This window comes from Numida meleagris, chromosome 19 (genome assembly GCF_002078875.1).
Source record: "Numida meleagris isolate 19003 breed g44 Domestic line chromosome 19, NumMel1.0, whole genome shotgun sequence".
Lineage (NCBI taxonomy): Eukaryota > Metazoa > Chordata > Aves > Galliformes > Numididae > Numida > Numida meleagris.
This window is the reverse complement of record NC_034427.1, coordinates 9,331,934-9,341,250: the sequence shown is the minus strand read 5'-3', so window position 1 is coordinate 9,341,250 and position 9,317 is coordinate 9,331,934. Positions and strand designations below refer to the sequence as shown.

The 9,317-nt window shown below is 57.3% G+C and overlaps 1 long non-coding RNA gene across 3 annotated transcripts; it reads left to right on the top strand.

Annotated features, from left to right (window-relative positions):
• Positions 1,342–6,236, top strand: LOC110407987. 3 transcript variants are annotated; one of them, XR_002444118.1, is made up of 6 exons: positions 1,342–2,063; positions 2,260–2,733; positions 3,161–3,267; positions 4,585–5,307; positions 5,517–5,598; positions 5,986–6,236. It is a non-coding gene; the product is annotated as an uncharacterized LOC110407987 (long non-coding RNA). The 3 variants fall into 3 exon arrangements; XR_002444119.1 differs by having other exon boundaries at positions 2,260–3,267; positions 4,585–4,786; positions 5,075–5,307; XR_002444117.1 differs by having other exon boundaries at positions 2,260–3,267.

The following is a 9,317-nucleotide window of genomic DNA, read 5'->3' as shown; positions in this document are numbered from 1 at the left end:
AACGCTGCTGTCAGGGGGCACCCGACGGGATGAGCACCGCGGGGGGACCCCCGCCCCGAAGGGAGAGAACCCCCCACCCACAGGCAGGATCCCCCCTACCCCGGAAACTGGAACCAAACCCCCACTAACGCGACCCCTCCTCCGGGAACGCGACCCCTCCTCCGGGAACGGGACCCCACCACGCGGGCACGGGACCCTCATGCTCCAGAGGTGAGTCATGCTTCACGTTCAGGGCACCCCCGGGATAGGGCACTTCCCCTCCCCCCGGGAACCGGACCCCCACACCCCGCAGGGGGGCTCAGGACCCTCTTCCCAGGGGAGGGGGTGGGTGGGAGGCTGGCGGGATGCTCACCGCTGCCGCTGCTCCGCCCGCAGCTCCCGCTGCTCGCACGGCCCGCCCGCTCCGCGCTATATAGGGGCGGCGGCGGCACCCCCCCCACCACACACACACCCCCACCCCGCCACGTGACCGCGCTATATCGGGGCGGCGGCCCCTCACGTGACACCGTGCGGGAGCTGTCCGTGGTGCTGAACGGCCGCGGGGGCACGGGGGGCGCCTGGGGTGTGCGGGGAAGGGGGGATCGTGGAAACACATAGCGGGGTCCGGAAGGGAACGTGGGGGTACGCGAGAGTGGAGGGGTGAGTGCCTGGAAGGGTCATGGGGTGGTGGGGAGATGCCCATGGGGACACGTGGGGGTGTTGGTGCATACCTGGGGGTGGGTGGACATGAGGGCACAGGGGATGGTGGTGGGATGCAAAGGGGGACATATGGGTTGGGAGGTGTTGGAGAGAGTTTGTTTGTGGGGGCACGTGGAGGTGCAAAGGGTGTGCACTTCTTGTAGGGTCCCTTGGAGTGGGAGGGGGATGCGGGTTCAGTGCCCATGGGGGATGCATGGGGTTGGAGTGGAGAGCAGTGGGTGTGAGGTGTGAGCAGTGCAGCTGAGCCCCCTCCCACGCTGTGCTCCTGGACATGGACTCACACCATGGCCCCCCCAGACCCAGTGCCTGGGCTGGGTCCGCTCTGCGTTTCATGGGCAAAGTTTCCATGCGCAAAGTGAAGGCAACGAGCTCCTCTGGGTGAGTCACCGTGCGAGAGCGCACAGCTTACAACTTTACTTCTGAAGCTTGAATACACTTCTGGAGCACAGTATTCCTTCTCTAATGGAGCACAAAAGGTGTTCTTGTCCTGGCCTCATCGCTCCACACAGATACGCACCTTGGCTGCAGGTTGGGGTCTGAGGGATGCCTGCACGTCATTTGTTTGCCTTTTCCTCCCTCCCTGCTGGAGCTTCCATCAGCCGGCACTTGGAGCTCAGCAACCACTTCATCTTGCAGAAGTGCTGCCTCTAAAATTAAAATTCCTGCATGAGGTATAAATGTTTCAAGAGAAGGAAAGAAAAAAAAACCTATTAAGTAGAACTTGAGCACGCAGTGAGATCCCCTCCAGTCACGCTCTGTGCAGAGCCACCCAAAAAAGAGGGCTCAGCTGCTTTCTAGGGGTCACCCAAAAGGCCAAAGGGTTTTTTGAGGTGGCAATAAGGGGGCTCCCTGCACTCCCCAGCTGCAGTATAACTCATGGCAGAAGCTGAGCGGACTTAAGGGCTGGAGGGAGGGGGAGCATCAGCCTCCTCCTCACTTGGTGCATGGCGTGTTCTCTAAGTTTCTTTCTTTATTGAATCGTTGAGAACGGCTGCAATTTTCAGTTCTCCACCTGGGCTTGCACCAAGGCTGGGCTGGAAGCAGACACAGCTGCCTCGTGCCTCAGAGCCCATCCCCAGCGCTGCTCCTGGACATCTCCCTGACCTGATGGCCACCGAACGCCCATGGGAGCCCCCAGCCCCTAGGAATAAGGCAGTGGTGTTTTGGGGCTGCTCTGCCCCCCAGCCCATGAGGAGCAACGCAGGCACAGAGGACTGCACCGTCACAGCCAAGGCGGTCAGCTCGGTTCATCCATCACCACAGCCCACGGCCAGCACTGGGGCTGGTGATGCTTTGGACCCTTTTCCTTTCAGGCCGTGTGCTTTAGGATTAATCGCTTAACTGTTGGAAAGATGACGAAACTGGTAATTGCATCTTGTTTGTTTTATTTAGGCTGTTCAACTGAGAAGATAAAAAAAAAAAAAAAAACAACCAAAAACAACCCTCATTTCTTCTTCAATCATAAATTACTGACACGTTCAGTGCTGAAGGGCCCCGTGTGCCACCTGGGGACTCATTATTGTCACTCACAGGGATGTCACTGTCTCTTCCTCTACTCAGGAGCGCGAGGAGCGATGCGGTAGCGATGCTTCAGGGATGTCGGGCTCACCCCCCGCTCCGCTCACTGCCTCGCACCGGTGTGCAGCCATGGCCTCGCAGCAGGGAGGAGGCAGAGCGGCTCCTAATGAGGCACTGGGAACACGCTGAGCCTTCTGGCTCGTGAGCAGAGAGCCGCAGATGGGAGCCCCTGCCCTATGGACTGTGACAGCTCCGGTGCTAAAGCGCAGCCAAGCTTCCAGAAGCTTCTCTCAAAGAATGCTGCGGCTTATCTCTGTTTGCTCCTGGCACCTGTTCTTCTCTTTCCCCATCCCATCCCCGCCCCGCAAACAGCCGTGCCAGCGCTCGTGCCTTTTTCAGGAGTAATGCTCCCTTCATCCCTGGGGCTGCGGGGACGGCGCTGCCCATCCCGCTCTGGAGAAGGCGTCTCATGGGCTGACGAACCTGAGATTGACCCTCATGTTTCACCATTCTCAGGTTAGACAGTCCTTGAGGTGCCCCTCTCTTGGGCAGCCACCGCCCCATGCCCCGCATCCTGTGTCTTGCACCCACCCAGATCCCCCATCCATGGGGATTTTGTGAGAGAGAGCAGAGACGCAGCCCCTCAGCTCTGCTGTGCCTCAGCTTCTCTGCATCCATGCCTGAGCACGAGGTTCTGCAGGAGTCGGCCCCTTCCCAAATGCACGCTCACCTGCTGAGCTTCCTCCTGCAACCAGTGGTGGTGGAAACCTTTGCACAACCAGAGTGCAGGGCTAAGAGCCGTGCTGCTGCATGCTGCATGCACCCAACGCCTTCCAAATAGGCCCAGGGCGGCTCCAGCCCCACAAATCCTTGTCTGGCCATGGGCTGTGCCGTTGGGACAGAGATGGAGCAGCAGATTCCCTTCCTTTGCTCCCATTTGCAGATGGCAGCACCCAGCGAGCATCGGGACGCTTCCGCAGGGCTCACCTAAATTCTGCCGCCCGAAATCTGCACCCAGCTCTGCAGAGATGCCCATGGAGTCTGCACCAGGTAATGGGGAGTGCTCAGCTTCCTAACGCTACGGGGTGCTTAAAATCGCTTCTCTGAGGAGAGGGGCTTTCATAGCAGAGTGATTTGCCTTGTGCGTGGAAAAAGGAATATTAAAACTCTGATAATTAACTGCGTACTTGAAGGGAAGGATTTTTCAAGTTGAGCACCGCTAATCTTAACGCAAAGCCTGAGCAGGCCCAGGAAGCTGTCTAAAAAGGCACCAAGCAATTAGCGATTGGTTTCAGTCCCTTCTGGGTTTCTTGCTCCATTTGGGTCCCGTCACCTTCCCCTGTGCTCTGGCATGGATAGAGCCAGGTGCGTCCCCAGGCACATGAGCTAGGCTGTTCCAATGGAGCAATGGATTTGCCTGGGGTCAATGAAAAAGAAACCATTCAGGCAGGAATTAAGGGGGCTGCAGAGCCACAGCTTTATCTTAATTTCAAATCCGTGATCAAGCTTTTGGGGCTTTTTTAATGCTTTGCATTATGGGCTTGCAAAAGCAGGGGAAGGAAAAGCCACATGGAATCCGTAGCAGCAAGGCTGGGGTGGCGGTAAGGCTGGGCAGAGCGATGAAGGAGCAGCAGAGCAATGAAGGAGCAGCAGAGCCCTCCCAGCCTCCCCTTTTTGCAAGAAGGAGCCTAGCAGAAAGAGGCAGGGAGAGCTTCTAAGAGGAGGGGGAATCAGCTCTGCAGAGGGAAGCAGAGGGTGTGGGCGCTGCCTTACCTCTCACCTGCGGCTTCTGGCCCCATCCCTCCGCCCGCTGTCCCCGTGCTGCTTTTATGGCCGTCCCTGTCCTCGTGGCTCGGAGGAGTCGAGCCGGGCTACAGCGAATTGCCACACTTTCTGCTGGCTTCCTGTTTGTGCATCGCGAGCGGCTGTGGTAAAATTTCCATTACACGCTGGACAGACAGGGCGGCAAAGAGAAGTGAAGAAAAAAAAAAATACAAAAAAAAAAAAACCAAACCAAAAAAACCCAACGCAGCGCGGTGTTTCAGCCGTTCTCTCGAGTCACTCAAAAGCGAGAAAGCGCGCAGCTGTATTCAGGGGATGGAGGGACGCTCTGCGTGCCCCCTCCCCAGCCCTGGGGGTACAATAAGTGGAAGACCCTCAGTTCCCCGCCACCAACACCCATGTTTCCTAATTGCTGCCCCTCCAAGTGGAGGCAGAGCACTGGGGAGGCCACATCCATCCACCCCACAGCAGATCCTCCAGCGAGGCCGGCAGCGGAGTGCAGAGCGGCTCCTGCTCCTCTTGGCTTTAAGGTGGCAGATATGGAGGGTATCTGATTTACTTTTATCCCTTGTTTCCCCTCGGCAGGCCAAGAAGAGCCATTCTGGCTGTAGAACATAGAGTCTGTGGATGGAAAACAAAGGGAAAGTTGGAAAACCTCCTGCTGTGAAAACGCTGGTGCTAGCGGAGTGCCCCCAGATGCAAAGCACCGTGCTCCTCCTGCGGGGCCGCAGCACCGCATCCACCATGGGGACACGTGGCCATGGTCCTGCTGCCTCTGCAAAGGGCAGTGAGCATCGGCTGCTGCACCCAGCTCTGCTCCAGACAGCACTGCTCCCTTGCTCCTCCCCGGTCCTGCTCCTTCCAAATGTGCCCTGCCCCCCAGCTCTCACTTTTCAGGGGCTTTGGGGTATTCTCCCCTTTGTATCAGAGCTGCCTGGGGACTGCGTGGTTGCTGCAGTGACTGGTTGGTGCTGCTCAGCCGTCCCTGCTTGTGTTGTTTGCATGAGAAAGGAACTGAGAGAGGGGGGCATCTGCATGGGTTTTGTTTGGTTTTACTTGTTTTTTTTTCTTTCAGTTCATGGAAAGCAGAGGAGGAATGCTCCAGATCCAAGATCTCCTCCTCACCTCCACGTGCATTTTGATGCCCCACGTTTTGGCTGCGGTGCGATGAGCCCTGTGGATCTGGGTCATGGGCAAAGCTGTGTGCTCCTGGTTGCAGCCCAGCAGAGAATGCCACTCTGAGCTGGGAAACTACGGGGCTGGAGAAGGAGACCCAAAGCAAGGAGAACCTTCCCGAAGTGCAGCTCCGTAAGATCCCAAATGCTCAGAGCTTGTATCGTGGACACTGTGCGGACTTTAGGTTTTGCCTAATGAACTCTTTCCCAACGCCTTCTCTTCTTGCAATTAGTCAGTTTTGGGGATGGTGGGGGAAAATTTGCATATCTTTGTCTGTTTTTTGTAAAAAAAAAATATATACGTATTTTAAACGTCTTTGGTTTTTATAAATGTCTCTGCAGTGAGCGAACAGGACCAAGGGCTGAGAGGTCAACGTCAAGTGTCACTGAAGAAGTTTCCAGTCACTCTCTGTGTTGGCAACAGGTAAACACGTTCGTGCACAATGCCTCGGACACATTGTCTGATCGCCGTGCTCAGATGCACCTCATTTTCCACTGCCATTTTGACACTGACTTCTGAAAAACCACCTGAGTGAGTGGAGCAATGTTTTCAATGCAAGCCCTGCTGCAAGCTGCTTGCTACAAATGTCCTCATTTGCAATACACAGAAATTGAGTTTTAGGTTGGTTTTTTTTTTTTTTTTTTTTTTTTTTTTTCAATTGGCCAGGGCTGTGGGATGGGGTTCCTGAATGGAGCCCTAGTATGCTGCTGGACCTTGGGGTTGGATGCGAGCCCCCAGGATGAGCTGCTGAATTTTGGGATGAGTGGTGGAGAGAACACCCAAACTGAAGCCCTCTTTCTGTGCAAATAGGAAACCAGCAGGCAGAGAGCTCAAAAGGAAAAGGAGTCATTTGTTCTGACCTGAGAGAGCCCCACCAATGGGCAGTGCTGGAGGGGCCTCAGCCCAGGGCTGGCAGCAGCGAAACCTTCACCTCTTTCAGAAAAACCCAGGCCCATCTGCTGCAGAAGGAGAAAACACAGCCCAAAAACTCTCCTTGCAGGCGCTTCTGCCTTGAAATGAGTGTGTTTGCTCTTTGATGGTCAAGCAGATATTGTTCTCAGGTTGTTTTTTTTTTCTTTTTTTCTTTTTCACCACTCTGCTCTATTTTTAGCGCTGGGAGGACGGTGCTGAAGAGCCTCTGCTGTGGGTCAGGTTTTGCGGTTTGGGGTGCTCCTGAGGCAGGGCAGGAAGCCCCTGGGGCTGTGCAAGGTCTGTGGAGGGCTGGGGGCTGAGGTGGGGCAGTGCTGGGGGCTGAGGTGGGGCAGTGCTGGGGGCTGAAGTGGGGCAGTGCTGGAGGCTGCAGTGGGGGGCACTGCTGGAGGCTGCACTGGGGCAGCGCTGGGGGATGCCCAAGCAAGAGGGGGCAGTACACCAATATTGCATTATAGCAATGCAATTTGTTTGGGAGTATGTTGGCTACTTCAAACAACACACGGGAGAGCTGGGAGTGTGGCATTGTCCTGGTGTGTAATGAGAAAAAAAAAAGACTTTTTCCCCATTATTTGACACCCTCAGGCGTCAGGTAGAGGTCATTGGGCTCTGATGGTGGTGGTTCTGCAGAGCATCCCCTGTACTGCAGGGCTGCGGCCTCACTGGCTAACACTAACACTACCTCTCGTTCATCAGAGTTTAAGGAGCACCTGCAAATATCGTGGCCAAGAAAAGTGTTGTTTTGTTCTCGTTTTCACTGCTCGGCCCCACGAGCGGCCATCATGGCTGCAGCACCGGGCGGCCCGAAAGGCAGAGGTGGGGAGGGAGCCGCTCACCGCCCACGCGGTGTTTCCGAGGTGATGCGTTTGCCACCTGCAGTTTGTCACACACACAAGAAAGCTGAGCTCAAAGCAATGGCAATGGCGGCGCGGGGAGAGGGGGATGGCGGCCTCTCAAGATGGCGGCCTCCCAAGATGGCGGCCTCCCAAGATAGCACCACATACTGCAGGTGGCCAGCAGTCGGGATGGGGCAAGGCTGCCCACCATGGCATGCGCTGCTAAATGCAGCACTTCTGCCTCCAGCAGGGCAGGGGGAAGGTGGGCAAGGGTGAGGAGGGAAGGTGCCATGTTCTTGAGGTGGAATTCAGCTCTGTGGTGGCCAAATGGAGGTTCAGGTGTGCTGAAGGAAAACAGGGGTCTGATGGGGGAAAGGCACAGGTCTGCTGAGGGAAAATGTGGATCTTCTGAGGACAAATGCAGACGTGCAGAGGAAAAGGGTGGATGTAGTGCAGTTAGAGCAGGAGTTGCCCAGGGTGCAGAGGTCTCCAGCAGCTCTGGTTGCTGTGGTCACCCTGTGCTGTGCCCATGGGGCAGGCATAAGCGCTCAGCCCCAAACATGGCGGCCATGGGCCGTGCCACACCCTGCTGTGCCGCCATGCTGCCGGCTGTGGGTGCTGGGGCTGTGGGTGCGTGGGTGGCACTCAGCAGCCTGGAAGTGCTGCAAAACAAGACGTGGTGCCTCCCCCTGCTCCCCGAGGCTGTTCTCCCCTTCCGTGGCAGAGGGTCTTACAGCTGTCGGTGGTGCCCATCAGGCTGACAGGGACCGCGGGTGACAAACACCCTTTGCTGCCGTGGTGGTTCACAGCCCCGCTGCACCCACAGTTCTCACAGCCCCATGGCTGTCCCCGACACACTGCCTGCTGGGGGCTGTTCTGAGGGACAGGGAGATACCACGTCCGTGAGGTCTCAAGGAAACGGGGTGCGTGGGTTGGGATGGAGGATGCTGAGTGGGAAGGGGTGCTTTGCACCCCCCTGGAAGTGCTGTGGGCTCTTTGCCGTCATGGCGGACCCTAAGAACGGGTTGGGCTCAGGACCGCACGTGGCCTCGTGTCCCTCAGGGAGGTCCGCAGGAGCTGTATTGCGTGCAGGATGGTGGGGCATTCCTCCATGGGGCTGAGCACGGTTCCTGAGAGAACGCCGGGCTGCACAGAGGCAGCACTCCGGGAGGAGACTGTGCCCGGCGATGCTCAGCTCCCGGCCGCACGCCGCCACAGCCCGAAGCCCCATGTCTGCCTCTCCTGTGTTTGTGCTTATGAGCTCTCCTTCCACCTACGCAAGGAGCTATTTTTAGAGGCACTAATCAAGCGCCGGCGCTGGCTGGGAGCGTGGCTTTCAAGCCGAGGGCTTCGTGCTTTCACGGTGCTCTTGCAGGAACTCGGGCGGGTGCTTTCTTTTAAATTCAGCGGAGGGTTTACACAACGTGCCGCAGAGCCGTGGCAGTTATTTCGGGCTCCTCACGGCGGAGCCCACACCGAGCTCTCACCAGGAGGCTCCCTTTCGGCAGGGGCCTGGCACAACGTCCCCCTCCTGCCTATGGCCCCAGTGCCAGCCCCCTATCCAGGGCTGCTCAGCGCAGAGTGGGCTCCTCTCAGCCTGCTTACTGCCAGCATGAGGATGTGGCATCGGTACTTTGCATCACGCAGGAAGGGAAAATGCTCTGTGTTCAGCACAGCCTCCTCTGACTGCCTTCTCCCTCCCGCTGAGGTTTCTCTGGCCGCTGGCAGCTTCCTGCAGGCCGTTACGGACCTGCTCCTCCATCAGCTCTGATTCAGCAAGAGCAGGCCGTGCTGGGTGAGCTGTGCTTCTGTCTGCCTGCAGAACTGAAAGAAGGCCTCGGTGCTTTTTGAGCTCGAGTGTGATGGGATCCAAGCTGAACTTCAGCCTCCTTGCAGGAAGGAGGGCTACAGCAGGATCTGGAGCGTGGTACTGCATCCCCAGAGCAAGGCTGCAAGAAGAGGGAGCAGGGGAAGGAGAGTGGTGGGTTTTCTTCCTGGTGGGCTTCAGCAGGGAGACCTGGGGCTGAGGGATTGACCCTGCCCTTGCAGCAAGGTGACAACATGCTCTCTGCCCCCAGCAGCTCCCAGGGGGCTCAGAGTGAGCAGGGCAATCCCAGCAGGTTATGATTCAGGTTGGGTATTAGGAACAATTTTTTCTCCAAAGAGCAGTGATGCAGTGGTACAGGCTGCCCAGCGGGGGTAGTGGGGTCACCGTCCCTGGAGGTTTTCCAGAGCTGTGGAGATGTGGCACTGAGGGACGTGGTCAGTGGGCATGGTAGAGTGGGCTGGGCTTGGGGATCTTGGAGGTCTTTTCCAGCCTTAATAACTCTGTGATTCCTTCAGGGCAGCCCAAGGCCACAAAAAGCAATGGCTCCG